The following is a 15,422-nucleotide window of genomic DNA, read 5'->3' on the forward strand; positions in this document are numbered from 1 at the left end:
AAATGGATATTGAGCTGGAGCAGCGTGACCAATGCAGGTTCTGTTCTCAAGTGGTTACACGTCTCAGAACAAATGCGAGATTTGCAGTTTGGCACCATCATATCATGATTGGCAAGGGCCAAGTTCTGGTAGGCTTAACTGAACACAGTCCCCCTACCTACTGAAAATATGACATGCTCATTTGCGCAAAATTTAATCCTACTTCTTACCCTAGCAAGCAGTTTTAGGGAAAGCTGGGATGCTGGCACATGCATACTGTGCTTCTCAACTCCTGCTTGCCTGGGCAAGATTGCATGTGAGAGAAGGACAGAGGAAGCTCAATGGTTTTGTTTACTCTGATGCTTCTTTATGTCCCTAGCAACGACATGTTGCACACCACATCATACAAACTAGCTACCTGTAGGCATGTAGTTAGCCATACCCCACTATGATGGCAGACTATATAACCTGGGATCAAGGTGCCTGGGCAAACAAGACAATTGAGCTCTAAGCACTCTCTTGAAAACTAGAGTGGGATCATGCCCTGCTTCTTTACATGGGGAGAAAGAAATCACTATACCCAATTTTCCCTACTTTATCCTTGCAGTATAAGGTAAAACTTACCTCTTAATTTTTTTCTATTCCTATCAATAAAAATGTGGGGTGGGCAAAAGACCTGAAATTTAAAATGACCCATATTATTTTTGTTTCAGTGTCCTCATCCACTTTCCCCCCACTCCTAGATTTGCATCTCTTTTCTTTGGCTGGAACTTTTCACTGAGTGAAATGTTTGTCAATTTATCTCCCACATCCACCAAAGGATAAACAAAGTGAAAACACATGATTCAGACTTGCTCATTTTCACCACAGGTTTGGGCTATAAACTCTATTCCCTGATGCAGCATGTGGTGAAGGCAAAGAAAACAAGTCTAGTTTAGTTTTACAGGCTGCTTTCTGCAGGCAGTGTTACCAAAACAAACAAACAAAATTCAAAAGCTCACTAATTTTCTCCAAGTGTAACCTAGAATACAAACAAAACCAGTATTATTTAGAGAAATGCTCATTTGCGTGAACTATAAAGAAGCATTAGTAACAACTTTTAAATTTTGATTCTGTCTTGCTAAGAGTAAACACCCTATTTAGATTCTTAAAGTCCCAATTAATAAATCATTGACTGATACATAATTGAAAGTGTGATCACCTGAACATAGCTATTAGCTTTGGTGTAGCTGATCCTAGTGATACAGTACAATCCACTGTATAAAACCATCATCATAATATTTTAGTGGTTATATAAAATACATATATGCAAGAAAATTCTCAAAAGAACTTTCTGAAAGCCATTTCAAAAGGTATTTTTATAAAAAGCTGTTTTCTTCCAACTTGCTCATGTTATGATGAGAGAAACTGTATGCCTTTCTGCATTTAAGAGACAATTCTTGGATATGTGGAGCTTTCCTCAATTACTAAGAGCACATCTGAAGTTTTTGTTTCTCTTTTCCCCTTCCCACTGAATAATCAAAAAATAAAAATAAACAAAGACTCAGGGGGAATCTTCTTGTCTTTGATAACTAGAAAATATTGATCTATTTCATTTTCTATGTAGACATCACGTTATTGTTCGCACGTTATTCACAAATTATTGTTTTTGTGTAGACACCATGTTATTGTTTGCAAGAGTAAACTGAACTGTATCTTCTATTCTCCAGTCTTACACATTTTAACTAAAGGCCTGCTCCTGCAAGATGAATGCCACTTGAAAGGCCTTAGAAGCCCTCATCTAACTGAGTCTGGGGCACTCAGCATCTGTCAGGAAGCATTTAGCACCTTGCACGTTCTAATCCTAAAGAAATGAATGGTAGTAGTCAAAATTAAAAGCATCAGATCATTTACCATTCTGATTAAAAAGTGAAGCTCATAGTTAAAAGGACTAGTCTCTCTCTCTATTTAAATTGCTCATCACTATGGTAGTCACAGGCATCTCTTCAAAATAAGGGCTAAGTATTCTAATTTGGTGGTGTTTTGCATTCACTTAGCAGCGAAATTCATTTATAGCTGGGGCACAAGGCAGCAGAGAATCAAGCCCCAAGTGTGTAGTATCAGTAAACAGATATCTCTTAGAATGGCTATTGTATCATTACTATTTATTTGTAATGCAGTAAGAACCTAGAGCACCCAACAGAGAGCAATTGCTAGGCACTGAATAATGAGAAATAGGTCCTTCTCCAAAGAACTTCCAATCTAAACAGACAAGACAGACAAAGGGTGGGAGAGGAAACAGAGGCACAGAGAGGTGAAGTGATGTAATAAAGATCCCACAGCAGGTCAGCGGCACAGCCAGTAGCAGAATCCAGGTCTCCTGATTCCCAGTCCTGTGCCCTATCCACTGGAACACACTGGCTCTCTAATAAGTTACAGGAGTTGTCTGAAGGAGAGTCTTTCTTTAAAAAGGTAGATTATAGATTTTATATAACAAGCCTTATAAATGCACACAAAATAAGGGAAATAACTGCTTCTTGGGTTTCAGACTCCAGCCTGAACTTGAATGTCTGCACAGCTGTTCTTAGCACTGTACCACGAACCTCATGAGTCCGGCAGACCTAGGCTCTCTCATGCTCACTGCCAGAGGTTTTAAAAGTCAGTGTAGACATACCCTTAGAGCAACTGCATGTCTGCTCCAACTTAGGCCATTATTGTAGTGCAATAGATCTTATACAAATGTAAGATAGGCATAGTTGAGCTCTGCTTTGTCATGTGCCACCCTCCACCCCCAAACATCATATGTTCCATCCGTCTTCCACCTCCTACCCTATACAGAAATACAGGTCCAGCATGGGTGACATCACCTCTGCAGTTTTTCACCATTCAGGGTTTCTCCTGTACCAAGGGAATTCCTCACTGGACACTTACACACCCCTTGAGTGGCACTAAGGTTGCCAACATGCCCTTATTACAAGGGACATCTCTTATTTCTTCATCTCTGTACAACAAGATCGGGAGTTGCTGAGTGCTGCAAAAAGCAGCAAGAAATACCCCTAGTGAACATAGGTGAATACTGCTTATTATAATTAATAATATCAGGAGGAGGGGGTGCTAAGAAAACAGTCCCTTATTTTTAAAATACAGCGTTGGCAAACCTAAGTGGCACAGAGGGGCTTATTCAATAAAGAATCTGGCCCTAAGTTAATTTTAGAATTCCAAGGACCCAAATTATCACCCACTGGCAGAGAGTCAAACTATTCTTGCCTCTGGCTGTACTCAAGTCACTCTGATGGAAAAGCTGCACTTTCCAGGTTAATTGAAGCCTTTTTCTCTGCCTGCGGATAGATGGTGAGTGACAGCACCGGGTACATCCTATGGCTGGACACTTGTTACAGCAATTACGCTCAAGAGCGGTTTGGTTTTAAATAACTCTATCAGTCCCTGGGAAGTCAGTCTGTCGTGTGTCAAGTAAACTGTAGAACCAGCATCAGCTTTGTAATCTTAGTGAATGCCTTTGTATTTCTATGTTTTGCATTATACAGCCCCTGCAAACACATTGGGTCAGATTCCCTGGTGGACTCTGGCGGTTTTGCAACATAAATGAGCAGTAAACCTGGTTTAACTGTCCAATTAAGCCAGGTTTATGAGTGTGTGTAACAGAAGCAGCTGGAGCATACCAGTGAATCTTGGCCCATGGTGTGTTGTTCTAAACAGGATCTCATTTTCCAGCAGTCTAGATTGGCAGAGTGAAAACTAAACAGTAGTGAAGACAGAACCAAACCATTTTACCTGGGTCACAGTATGTTTAATCCTTTTTCAAACCTGCACCAGAAAGATGTTTGCTTCTTCAGAGGAAAGAGTGACTCCAAATATCTTGTACTTGCACCATCTCTACCTTCCCCAAGGTGATTGTGTGATTTCTACAATAATGTTTAGCATTATTATAGATTAGCAAATGCTTTAGGTAATAGTTTATGCTCATTTTAATTACTGAGTCAAGATGATTAGTGCTTCAAATGCCTTTTGTCCTGAAGTATAAAGAGCCTGCCAGATGATATGCCCATTTTTATGTCCTGTTTTACGTTTAGAATCTCCTAAATACAATTAGATACTTAGCACAAAAGGCCTTGCTGACAGTATTTCTGCGGAGCTTTATCTATAGTAATGATTACCAAATGCTATGCATAATAGTTTAATGAATCTATGATCAGTAGGAAATAGGGCCATTTTTGGCAAGGTTTTCTAGCTCACTTCAGGATTGTGAATAGGGAAATTAAAGAGGGATTTCCAGTCTGTATATGGAAGGTGAATGGGGTAAATTGGGCCTTTTATTTCATAGTCTAATGTCATTCTTCTACTGGTGATTGGGGGAATGGTGTTCTTTTTGGATTACAAATGCAGAAGAATATGCAATATATCATGGTCTTTTGACCATGGTGAGAAGTTGGGATTCAGGAAGGTTGATTTTTTGGCCTATACTTACATAATAATAGGAAAGATGTTGATCTTGATTTGCCAACTCTCATGAGAGGGTCAGAATCTTGAGTACCAAAGGCAGAAAACAAAGGCAGTTTGAAGTATAAATAACCTCTCCAAGACAATGCTGAAGCTGTATTACAGGCCAAGAGAACCTTCCTATTAGCTTCCATTGAACCTGCTAAATATTGCCCCAAGGAGCCATTCAGGATGATTAAACTTGAGTGCCTACAGTCCACAACAAAATCAAGCAATACAAAGAAATATACTAATTCACTGAAAAAGTCATGCACATTTGGGAAGGCTTCTCAAACAGCCTGGATTTGCCCAGAATCAGAGGCCATATACAGCCTCCTGAAAGGTCCAGAATGCCTGCAAAATTCAAGCTGTCATTTAAAATACATTGTCTTTGTGAAAGGGTGGGTTAAGTTGAGAGAAGGTTAGCATGGATTGTACGGAGGATGTTAGAAGAGGCTAGAAATTAATGACAAGTGCTCTTGCCTCAGTAAGGCCCAGCCCAGAACAAATTTAATTGACGCGATGCAACATGATGATGACAACAGTGTTGGCAGCTGGCACCCAGTCTGCACTAGAGCTCGGGTGAACTGGGTTATCAGTGGTGGAAAATGGTGGTGGGCTGTCATTGTTTGCTTGGCTTAGGGTGGGTAAATATATCACAAATGAAGAAATGAACCAAACCTTTTAAGTGACTAGTATCACAGGTGTTCCCATGATACAAACATTTAGTGAGATCAAGGTGCTCTTATGCAGTTCCTCAGAGTATTAACTTTGAGTTTGATGGAAGTGTCAATGGAGTGAAGTCTGTAGATTTGGCCCTCTCTCTCTAGATATAGATAGATATAAACACGAAGCATTTAAAACTTCACAGCAAACCTAGTAAAAGAAGCATAAATTATTATGACTGCCTGTTTGATTGCTTTTGTGGCTACTATTGTGTTCTCTCTCTTACACTACTATTTCTCACCTTTGTCTTTCTGCATCTTTATGTGCTTCACTGCTTTTTAGAAATAAGTAGTTACTTTCAGCAGTAGCTTAGTTTACCTAAATGTGTCCTGTTCTTTGATTTTTTTGAATAGTAAACCTAGCCTCTCACTTGATTTCATGACCCACAATTGCTTGTACAGTAACCTACTTCCTCTACAGCAATAGTATATGTGGTCTGTAATTCAAACAATAAAAGTTATGAAAGTTTTATGCAGATAGGAAAAGAGCTTGTTAGACATGGATTGGCTCATAATTATAATCCATTTTTGTACAAAGTTGTTTTAGCATTAACTCAAACTTGGGTTTTAACACAAAAATGGGATATGAGGGATGTTTTGTTTTTAATTTGAAAAATATATATTGATTGCAGAAAAGTATTTTAAATGTTTGTTGTCATTGTTTTTTTTTTTTGTGGAGGGGGGGGTTCTAATTTTGTTTTTGCTGCTACCTTCCAATCCCTAATCCCATTATTGTTTAAAGCTTTCAGGTGATTTTTTTCCCCCACTGTCTGACCATTTGATACAGAAGAGTTGTGTTTATAAAATTAAGAACTAGCATCATGATGACTAATTGTTAACTATTGTTGGGGCAGTGCTGCAAAATACAATGCGAAGAGGAACATGTGAAAGGGCTACTATTTTCAATGGGATTGGAGTATGAAAATTAACTAATAGGAGAGGCTTTGAAAAGGTAATTTGGCCCCCACAACTTGAACCATATTCTAAACACTCATACGAAGTTAAGTGTTTGGATCTGATATCCTGATTATGCCTTTGGGTGGCCCATAGCATTTTCAATAAAGCATTTTCAATATTTATTTCAATAAATAATAATTTAAAGAAATCTTGACAGCTGTTAAAAACAAATTACCACATAGTTTATTCTTTGAGAATAGAAAATCAAAAGTCAACTAAATATTTAAAGACCTTATTCTTAACTTTCTTTAAAAAAAATATTTGCAACAGAGACAGGTCATGTTCTTTCTTCTGTGTGTGTTTGTGTTTGTCTGTGTGTAATCCTGATTCAGACATTGCACAATTTTGCTTAAAATAAAATATAATGTTTTAATTTGCACAGTTTCTGGAGAGAGATACTATTGAATTTAATGTAGAAATAAAAAATGAGCATGAGGAAAATGCACTTGCATGGAGTCTGTTTTATAGATCAGACAGTTTATAAACATCAATGTATAAAACGGTCTGTACGCATCACTCGAATTATTATTATATATTATTTGTATTACCATAAAACTTAAGAGCACTAGACATGGATCCCATTATGCTAGGTGTTGTACAATACAGAGCTAAAAGATGAAGGTCAATTCAGGATCCCAGATTTCCTTCCTATAAAAGCAGGACAACAAAATCCTAATATGAGTTCCTTCCACCAAGATCTATGGTGGCTGTCTTCTAAATATTAAATTATGGGTATCGGCATGGCATCTCTCTCTCTCTCTCTCTCTCTCTCATATATATAAATATTCTCTCTAGGGACCACTAAAATGTTAGTGCAGAAGATAACTGGAGCATCATACATTCCAGCAATCTTTTAAACAATTCCTGTATAGCATCAAATGTAATTCTTTAGAGGAAAGGTTTTGTTCTTTCCACAGTTAATCTTGTAACAGAAATCAAGAAAAAGAAAACAGAGTAAGATAGCATATAAATGAAAGCAATTGGTTAATGCAAAAATGTTTTAAAGAAGTTAGTAGGTCTTGAACGCAGCTCTTCTACATCCTGAGTGTGTGCACTAACCTCTGAGATAAGGATGGGGGGAGGGAAAAAGCACCTCCACCACCTCCTTTGTGACTCTGTTTGGCACTTCTCTCCTCTGCAGTGTCCAATCCTGTAGACGTTCTCAGAAACTGCCTCCTGGATCAGACTCTGCTGGCAAGACAGGAAGGGAATGCCTAGCTTGAATATCCTGCCAGATCCTAGGCACCGAGCAGGTTAGTGACGTCAACACTTAGGCATGCCCAATGACAGAAATTTAAGTGCCTAGGGAATTTAGGTACCTACAGGATTAGGTAGCAGCTGAGCAGGGGTTTTGAGTATCTAAATTTTGAGCCTAGATGCCTAAAGTGGCAGATAGACCCTTAAATCTCTTCATGGATCTAGCCCATACTTTCTAAAATGAAGCAGTAGGATACTGAGCTTTTTTGAAAATCTGGATCTCTTCTGAGAGTCTGATTTTTTTTAACCTTGTTTGAAAGGATTGCAGGCTAGTTATATATAGATGCAAAAAGCAGAACTGGACAATGGTAGAAAGGACAAGAAAATGTTGAATTATAAATGCCTGGTTTACATTTAAGGATTATGGATTACATTTCTATAATTGTATAGTGTTTTAAGTCATAATGGTGATTCGTTTTCCACAATGCATAGAATGCAAACAGCAAAAGAAAAAAGCAGATAGAAACATTTAAAGTCTTGGATACACAAATATTTTCAAAACGGTTTGTTGGGTTAGTAATTTTTCCCAGACTTAGAGTTGATATTTTAAAAGAAAATTGTATAATTGTACCAGAAACTGAAAACCTAGAGTGCCGCTAATAATTGAAATGAGCCTGGTTTTCAATATAGAACAAAAACCTAACTACTTAATTACAGCTAATGGACAGCATTTGTATTCTCTTCTCTGTCGGCACACTCTGAAAATTACCATCATGTAACACTTCAGTTAGCATTACATTACTTGCATGCACTTTTTTTCTTTCTTTTTTTTTTTTTAATTTGACCTCATTCCTAGGGGGAACCATCATATATCCCCGTTTAGGAGAAGCTGCTGATTTTCAGGGCAGTCCTGGGTTCCAGGTTAGGATGACTAAAATAAAAATATTTTTTTGTTGTTCACTCAGCTCCAGGACACACAGTCATGAAGCTCTTCTTACAGATGTGCTGGCTGAGCTACAGAGGACACTGCACTGCAAGGGCTTAGCTCCGCAGCTCCCACACAGCCTGCTGTCCACTCCATTGCAGCGCAGGGAGCGTGCCCGGAACCCTGCCTGCTACAACACAATTCATTCAGTGTCCGTCTGGCACTGACGAGGCTGGGATCAGCAATTACTGCTCTTCCCTTCTCAACTCAGCATCCCACACCTCCAATCTCAGTTACCTCCTCCCTCCATTCGTCTTCCTCCAGACCAATCCAGCAGCATAAACAGCTCGTCACCGCTGTGCAGACATCAGCCTATGTCCACTGGGGCCTGCTTCTGCTTTGAGGAACGATTGAAAGGTAGGATGGACAACTCAAGGAGCCTCCGTCAGGTGCTGGGGAAGGAAGCATGGTGGATCTTAAAGGAGTTCAGCTGGAAAGGGTGAGGAATTTTGGAGAAGGAAGACTATGAAGTACATATATTTTTGGAGTGAGGGAGGGGAGTATTTTGCTTCGAGAATGGAACATATATCACTGAGGTGGAAAATGTTTGAAGGATTCTCTTGTTAAACTTTTGCCAGTACATCATTAGTAGATACAATAAGATCCTTAGCCACTGCCATAAACTTTTACCTGTCATTTTTACCTTCCTGCTTCCTCTATTGTGTTAAAAAGCAAAGCTCCCATTGTTGGGCCCAGTCATGCAGAAACTCCTGATGTGGGGTACTTCCATTGATTTGAACACAGGGAGGGTTTGTAGCATGGGGCCAATAATTAGTATTTATATGGTGGCCAAATCTATAATTGTTTGTTACTTGTGCATTGCATATGCATCTTAATCCTAGTTTTGTATCTCAAAAAAAATGTCTATAATAGCAATCCTTTCCCTGCTGGCCAATTTTTCTGATGTTTGGGGCCAGACTCTTGCCCCCTGTTCCAGCCACTTTGCATCACTTAGACAGTGCAGAGTGTCCATTATCTGTCCCTAACTGGTGAAAATTCCCACAGTGTTTAGGTGCTCTAAAATAAGTTATCACTACGCTTCGGAGGACTAGATTTTCATTGGTAAATGTCAGTAAACATTGATTTCACTGCACACTCACAAACCAGTGAAAAAATATTTCCATCAATAATAACTGAAAATTTGCAGATAGGCAAAGTAAGAAAAATGCTTCTTGAGAACTTAGAAGAGTCTGATTTAAGGATATTTACTTTGTATATTTTGATGTGTGATGTTGGCAATTTGTGTTTTAAAGGTCCTAAAGCTTTAACTTTTTGAATCTCAGCATCTATTGTCATTAAATAATTTGCTGTCTGATTCCTCCCTATTGTCTGATAGCCCCATAACTTCCCACAACTGTGAGAATTTAAATAGATACAAATAATTTTTAAAATGCGTAAAACCCAGAATTTTGCACAACTGTGAAAAATGTAAATTGATAAAAATAGGGGAAAATGCCTTAAAATAAACATCAATATTATCAGTCGAAATTATAAAAAAAAAAAAAAAATCAAATTCTGCCACACGTAGTTACAGCTGACAACTCCATTCCCCCAATAGCACAGGGAACAAGCCAAGAGGCAGCATGTTGTGGGAGGCTGTGGGGCAGAGTGTACCCATGGTGCACCAATTCTAAGTGGCATATGCTGTCTTGTGGACAATACCCAGCTGGCACACATTAGAGTAACACTTCAGCTGCTTTAATTTATGCCAGTGCTGGGCAGCGTATGGTTCTCCGATTGCACTATCTTTCTGTAGTGAGTGAATTTTGGTACAGGGATGAATCTGGGACTAAATATTTTGAGTTTTCTAAAGTGCTGATATTGTTTGTTAACATAAGGAACTCATGGTTCTACCTGATGATTCTGCCCGAAAAGAGTGACAATCCCTGTTTTCAGTCCTGACATGCTGCCTCTTTCCCCTCACACTGACAGGTAATTTAGAAAGCCTGCCCTACCTTTTGTCTGTCGGCCGCATAAATGAACACCATCGAGACGGATCAAATGTCAGAACAACTAAACCAAGTGAGAGAAGGAAATGGCACTAGAAAAAAGGAAGAGGTTTGAGGTTCTTTAGTCATCAAGAATGATTATCTGCAAGGCAAACCCCTACCAAAAGTGCTATCCCTCCTCCTGCAATTTGGTCTATTATATACATCACAAACTTTCTGACTTCCAGTTCCATTTCTGAAGAGCTGACAATCTTACAATTTTCTCATGAGTGTGATGTACAAGAAACATGTTTTTAAAGGAAATTTTCTACATTCAAGAAGAATATTGCCTGCTTGGACAGAGAGCAGGATTTCATGACTTGGATTTTTTCCTTAAAACATTTATTCACCAAAAATCTATTTTTAAGAATATGCTTTTTATTTTGATCCCTGGCCTCCTCTTTTCTTTTTAGTTGCTGTCATGTTTTACATTAATGTCCACAAGCAGGCTGCTGAAGTTATGTTAATGCAGGGCATGGGAGCCAACGTGCTGCTTCTTCCTAATAAATATTGCAGCTAGTTTGGGAATGGGATAGAGATTAAAGGCAGAATTATTGGACCAGGTTACAGTCTATTTTAGCTGTTGCACACCTCACAAAGATGTCTCCCTTGAGACCAGTTTCACCAAGGTGATTTTTTTTTTTTTTGCATTCTGATAAAAAACAGAAAGAGGCAGTAGAGCAGTATAGGATGGAAATACTCTGCTAATGTAAATTACTGCAACTCAGGAATTGAAACAGTCAAGAGTGTGGTGTGGTTTTCTAATTGACATGCTTCATTCCACACAATGTTTGGTTTTATTCTTGTTACTTAGACATCGTAGGTATTCTCCATACAGCTAGCTGTACAGGTAGCTCTGTGACACAGACTGTCTTGTTTCAGAGGACCCGACTTTCATTTATGTTGGCCCGAAGTTGTTTGTACCCGACAAGGGCTGTCTAGTTTACTAACTGATTATACTCAAAACGGATAGGTATTCTCAAAACAAACTGAGTGACAAAAAGAAAGAGGGCCCAATTGCCTACTGCCTCGAACCATGTGTAGTCTTACTTGTGGATGTAGGCCACCACTGTTCAGCTACAGTAATATTCTACACCCACTTGCCATTCATGTAAACAGCTGAGCTTCGTATGGTACAAATCAATGGGGAATCAGGCCCATGGCACAAGCTGGGATGTGTTGGAGTTAGTACACTGGTCTGGCAGTCAGAGCTCCTGAATTCTATTCCTGACTCTGCCACTGACTCACTGTATGACCTTGGCAGGTTGCTTGACCTCTCTACAACTCGGTGAACCCATCTGTAGTAGGGGTCTAATAAAAATTATCTGTCTTGCAGGAGTGATGTGAGGTTTAATTAACATGGGTAAAGCACTTGGAGATAGTCTTGACTGAAAGTTGCAATACTGATGCTAAGTATTATTCTTAAACAGCTAAGCAGGAACACCATAATTACCAAGAACACTGATCAAATATGTAACATTTAAATTAACTGCCAAAAGTACTGAATGTTATGGTATCATCTTATAAGCACAGTAATTGTAGTTTACTACAATTTTCTTAGAAGTCTACATATTTCTTTTAGTTTTGATATAAGAGCCTAAAGACATATTTACACCTTATATAATTGTAATAGACAGCAGCTATAAAAATAGGAATTGAATTTCCTTTAAAATAATGTGTGAAATGGCAAAAGGAGTTCTTGGTTGCCTGCAGCTTCCTCTCTACATGAAACCCCTTCACCTTGAGCCCAGTGTTCCCTTCCTTCTAGTAGGCTCAGGCTTAAGTCTTCTGAGGCGGTTTCTCAAAGGTATGTAACTTCCGTTCCTGTTTTGATTTACTCTCTTCAAGGGTTGGTGGCCCCTTTCTTGCTCCCCAAGATCTTCAGGGTGCATTTAGTGGCAGCTACCCATCTTGTGCCTTGAGGGTTCTTGTGCCTTCTGTTCTCATATATTACCAGTCCTGGAAAAGTCTTTTGTGACGGTTGTGAAAACTGTGGCCCACAGCACAGCTAGCCAAAAATTTTTGGCTCAAATTTTTTTCAGCAAAAAACAATACAGATTCAGCCACAGCAAAATGGTTTGTGAAATTGCGTTGTTTCACCAAATTGTTTGTGTTAAATCCCCGTTCCTCAAAATTCCAAAAATGTCCAAACATTTTGTTTTGACATTTTCAGGTTGAAATGTTCAAATTTTTCAGTTCAAAATGACTTTCTGTTTAGAAATTTCCTTCAAATTTATTTTTTTAAAATGACACATAAAGCTCACAATTAAAACACAAATATTGTTTGAACCAAATATAATATTTTTTACTTTTCAATTTGCCCAAAGTTTTAAAAATTCCATTTTCTATTTGACCCAAAACTATTATTTTTCAGAATTTCTAGCAAATTTATCCATAGAGCTCTAAGCTGGTAAGGCTAAGTCACTTGCCTTGTGGTCTAGTGAATTAGGATTAAGTTTATTAGCCAGAAAACCTTAGTTCTAATCTCACTTCTGATATTAGGTTGGTGTTTGACATTGAGTGTTTCACTGAAACATCATTTGTTAAATGCAGTGTGATGCAGTATTAATCCCACATGGGTCAACGACACAAAAGTTAACAGGAACCACATTACCTTACTTGTTGCTGCTGAAGGGTTTATCTGGCTCAATTTAATATCAGATGCAGCTGAGGAGGACTGGGTGACTGCCATAAGGGAAGGTGTTCAGAGCAATAGTAGTAGGAGATTCAAAAGTAAGGAGGTCCTGTGTCCTTCCTGTTTGGAGCAGGCCCAGAACAGAAACAGGATAAAAATTTTCTCCTGAGTGGAGAGGCTGAAGAAGGACCCAGGTGTGAGATGGTGTTATTGTTTTGCTTGATGTCACTTGGTGAAGGGACGGGAACTGATGTAAGACACCCCCCGCCTTCCTACGTGAGGCAGAAACGTTTTATTTACTACCTTTGTTTTAAAACAGATGAAAGACATTTTTAGGACATTGATGCCCTTGAAGGGATAGGACTCTAGAGGGACCTGGCTGGAGGACCAACTACCCCACTACACAAGATGGATAACAATGCCACAAAGGAGTATTCTAAGATGGTAAGACCATTACGTGGGGTAAACATACTTAATTCAAAGAGGTACTGTGACGAGTAAGATAAATAATATTTTAAAAGTGTGTGACAGAGGCAGGAGTTCCTGGCTTCTAGTTGTCTGCTTGATCAAAAAGATCTGGTGCCCTCTAAGGGCCAGCTGTCATCAATGTGTAAATTCGGTCCTGCCCATTTTCAAGCAAAAATGGCTTCTCTGCGCATGTTTCAAAATTCCAGTCTTCTGATGTTTTGCAAAAACAATTGAAGCCCGGTGGCTGAAAAACTCCATGCAGTTTCTTCCAAGCACCGTTTCATCAATTTCATTTCACTGGAAACATATTGGCTGCCCTGGCAAGGGAGAGAGACTTGAAAGCACAAAATGACTTAGGTGCCTAAATCCTGTTTTAGACGCCTAACTGTCAGTTTTGGGACTACTGTGATACACCACACACCTGCTGAATCCTGTAGGTGTCTGTCTGTTTTTGCAGTAAACATTCCCTAGGTGCCTATGTGTCTGCCTCTGGGTATGTGCACTGCTGCCTCTCTAGATACCCAGTCACCAATCTCCTGCCTAAGCCCCAGAGCGATTCACAAAATGGGGGTAGATAGGCATTTGGCCGCCTAGGTTACATGTGGGGCCTGATCCAGTAAGTGTGATTGGGGGGGAGCCAGCAGATGGGGCCCCTCAGGAAAGTTCACACAAAACAGATGGGGGGCGGACTTTGTCATAACTTAGCCCAGTTATTAATGTGTTAACGCGTACTCACGTGGGATGAAGGAGACTCTTGGTTCAAGTCCTTCCACCCCAGGGGAGTATGGAGGGCAGGGATTTGTCACCTCTCAGGTGAGTGCCCTAACCCCTGGGCTATGGGATAGTCCCAGGTGAGGCTGTCTCATTGTTGCACTCTGGATAAATAATGAAAGAGCAATTGGAACCAAGAGACTGGGGATGCTTGGCCTCCCAGTGCCTAGATGAGTGCCCTAATCATAAGCTATAGAGTCGTTCTCATCTCTCTCTCTCTCTCTCTCTCTTTCTGGCCCAAATGGCTCTTTAACAGAGCCTCACAGCAGACTACCACATAGCCCAGTTGTTAGAGCACTTATGTGAGAGGTGGCAAATCCCACCTCACCTCAGGTGAAGGGGAGGGCTTGAACCTGGCTCCCCCACATCCCAATTGAGGAACTTAAACACTGGGTTAAAAGTATGAGGGAGCCCTCCCTTCCCTTTCTCCTGCCCTGCCCCACCTCCCAGCTTTTTACTAAAATGGTGCCGGTGTCTAACACCAAGTGAGGATTTACAGCTGAGAATCCCAAGCAGAACTAAGTGCCTCCTTGCCACCCAGACTAGGGTGTCTATCTCCAAGACAGGGGTGGGGCTTAGCAAATGCACCCCTCTGGTCAGCATCTTCCATTGGCTAGCTTAGGCAGTTCCCTGCTTTGCATATTGGCTTTTGTGAATAGCAATCTAAGGTGCTTCTCTCTCCCCAGTCATTGTACAGGAGCTTAGGCACCTAAACCTAGGCTCTGTGAATCCCAGTGCTTTTTCCAGGTACCTAAAAGTTAGGTATGGTGACCTCAGCATCACAACTCCTTTTGTGCAGTCAGACCAAAGAGCCTAGTAATTGTGAAGACCTAGAGACAGATTCTGTATTTATACATAGTAGTGGGAATCCAAGTAAATCTATTGACATCACCTGTCAATAGAGTTTACTGGGTTTACGTGGAAGAAAACATAGGCCTTAGAGTCTTGGCAAGAGAACTGTGTTTCAATGATGTGGCATGATGGAGTGCTTAGAACTCAATCTGCGGTCAGTGGAATAAGGGTTGAAATAATGGTCACTGACAAATCAACCAATCCTTGAATTGGTGAGAGTACAGGTGGTTATAGCATATCCCTGTCACTTGTTGGGAAAAAGCTGAAACACATGACTGAAAAAAATAATTCGAGGGCTGGAGTATACTGGGCATAAGAAGTAAAACTTTTGTGAAGAGGGTTTGTATTCGTTAAATGAATTATTACAGCTTGGTAAAAATTTGTTAAAT

This window comes from Emydura macquarii, unplaced genomic scaffold (genome assembly GCF_026122565.2).
Source record: "Emydura macquarii macquarii isolate MOO-44397 ecotype Brisbane River unplaced genomic scaffold, CSIRO-AGI_Emac_v2 contig_3517, whole genome shotgun sequence".
In the NCBI taxonomy this organism is placed as follows: domain Eukaryota; kingdom Metazoa; phylum Chordata; order Testudines; family Chelidae; genus Emydura; species Emydura macquarii.